The following is a 2,723-nucleotide window of genomic DNA, read 5'->3' as shown; positions in this document are numbered from 1 at the left end:
TTCTGGATCATGGGCGTCCCCTTACCACGTTGGGAGGGGACACTGTTTAGCAGTGGTTCCACTCCCACCTGTCAGGTAAATTTCATGTGGTGTTGATATGGGACTGTTGTTGTTGCTTAGTAAAAGTATTCAGGATAGCAGCTGTGGAAGTTCAGAAGTAAACCCCATATTTGTTAGTAAATATACATCAATAAGATTGCAGCCCAGGGCTGCATATGGGTGCCTGTATATTTCCTCTCCCCTTGAAGAGCTGGTATCAACTTGGGGGGTGCTTAAAGTCTGGAAAATGTTGAAAGGATTAAATAATTAATTTTTTCTTCTCCCAATCCAAATCTAGGGGCTCTTTATACTATTGAAAGAAGCAAGGTCCTGCTTTATACTATTGAAAGAAGCAAGGTATAATTTATAAAACAAATATTTTTAAAAAACCATGAACTTATCAAAGAGCTGTCAAAATGTTACTTGTTTGTTGCTCAGTGCAGCAAAAGTACTGTGAGAACTTCCTCCATTTTCCAAAACATGTTGACAAATAGCGTATGGCCTTTGCTATCAATGTTTAACTATTTTATTATGCTTCTGAATTTCCAGTGTGCCCTCTACCACTTCCAGAACCATATAGGAAGGGAAGTAAAATAAAGTAGCTGGATAATTTCAATGTAAGGCAACTTCAGGGTTTTTTAAAAAATCTATGGCCCCGGCCACATGGGCCGGATATCGCCGGGGGGGAGGCGTGGCTAATTGCCCTGGCGCAATTTGATCCGCGATTACGCGATCAGACGTGCCGGCGGCACACCATGGGTCCTTCCCTCGGTGCCAGCAGGTAAACGAGGGACTGGAGGGGAATGCCCTGCACCGGCGTGATCACACCATGGACGTCTGGAGGCAGCCCGTGGCAGACGTTTACTAGTACCTTGGAGGTACTAGTTTTTTAATGCGCATTGTCGGTGGTAAGCCACGGGTGCGCTCCACTTCCCAGATGTTGGGGTGTGATCGCGCCCGGATAATCCGCTCACCATCCGTGCCTCTCCCACGGCAACTTTGCCGTGTGACCGGGGCCTATGTAATGCATGCAGAAAATAAAGACCTGCCAAAATCTTAAAGCAGCTGTCAGAGATGATGCATATTTTGCAAAATGATAAGTGCAAAGCCCTGACAGTAGCCGTTGTTAGTGGACCAAACATGAATTCACAGGCTATAAGAATTTACAGAGGGTTTGGAGCCAGGAAGAAAGTCTTGAATCTTGGTGGTTCCTTTACTATTAATAAATCACAATATATATGCACAAACTTCCATTGTTTGTTGTTATGACTGATTTTGATTGCATACGTCAAACTTTTTTCCTAGTTTTTTCCCATCCCTATGCAGTTTTTCACACAAAAAAAGATACATACCGAGTGACAACAGTTGTTAAGGGCCTTGAGAATCATATTAAAGTAATACTTTTCATTTTCATATGGTCTAGCTATACAAAGCTGAAGGTACCTTGCATGAAACCTGTATAAATTTGAGAGAAGTAAAGCACAGGTGACTAGCACAATTGGAGGTAGGATACTGAGTGCCATGGAGTTGAACCCCAGTAAAATTTCCCTTGGTGGATAGATCTTGCTATTGCTCAAGATTTGGAAAGAAATTTCCTCCATTTCAAATTGGTTCACCATAATAGACTTATTTGTTTATGTCTTTCCCATTGAGTATGTATCATGTCTTGCTTATTTCAGTAATCTGAAACTATTTGTTGTCTACAGGCATCTTCGTTGCACCTGTAATCTGCCTGATTCACTTTGAATTCTAGATTGGGGAAGTGTGGAATCAAAGAGTAAGTGCTTCAGTCTAGAATTGTAGTTTTCCATCTGTCTATTGCCTTTTTATCCCACTCTTCTCCTGAGAATACAGGGTATATGCTGGACCTGTTATCCCCTCCTCCATTTTATCCTGCCAAAAGGTAGATTATGCAGAGAGGAAGGTGATGGGCTCTGTGTTCTAGGTAAGCCTGCATTTCCCCAGAAGTGTTTTTAACAGGTTCCTCAATTAGATTATCAGTATCCTGACACTTGCTCCTCATATGTGTGTTTGTAAAGGGCCGTCGAGTCACATCCAACTTTTGTCAGCTCCATAGGGTTTTCAAGGCAATAGACGAACAGAGGTGGCTTGCCATGCCCAACTTCATTAGAGATCCTAATTTGTGTGCCTCTGTCGTCTGTATTGTGGGTGACTATCAATGCAAGAACATTTTCTGTTGTGTTGCCTTATTGGCAGAACTCCATGCCAATACCTATCCACTTGGTGCCTACACTTTTGAGTTTTAAATGGTAGTGATGGTCATAAAATTGTAGCTGATTTATAGCCACCCTCTAGGGCAGTGGTGGCGAACCTATGGCATGCGTGCCAGAGGCGGCACTCAGAGCCCTCTCAGTGGGCATGCGTGCCATCGCCCCAGCCAGGCCCAGACCGTCATTAAAGTGTGGAATTCTCTGCCAAATAATGGTCCCTGCCACACGGCAGGGAAAACGACGGTCGATCTGTGGCAAATGTAAGCCGCAGCAATGTTGAGACGGCGCGGCAGGACCTCACAGATCCCCCGAGCCGCGGTACGTCGCTCCCCGGCACGATCAGATGCCGGGGAGAAAGCGACGGTGCGAAGGGGAGCCTGGCGAACTGCGCATGCTCACACATGCGCAGTTCGGCCAGGAGCCGGGGATGCGCCGGCGCAAGGATGCGCCGGC

Source organism: Gekko japonicus, unplaced genomic scaffold (genome assembly GCF_001447785.1).
Source record: "Gekko japonicus isolate JY-2015 unplaced genomic scaffold, Gekko_japonicus_V1.1 scaffold1039, whole genome shotgun sequence".
Lineage (NCBI taxonomy): Eukaryota > Metazoa > Chordata > Lepidosauria > Squamata > Gekkonidae > Gekko > Gekko japonicus.
Note: the sequence above shows the minus strand (reverse complement) of the source record.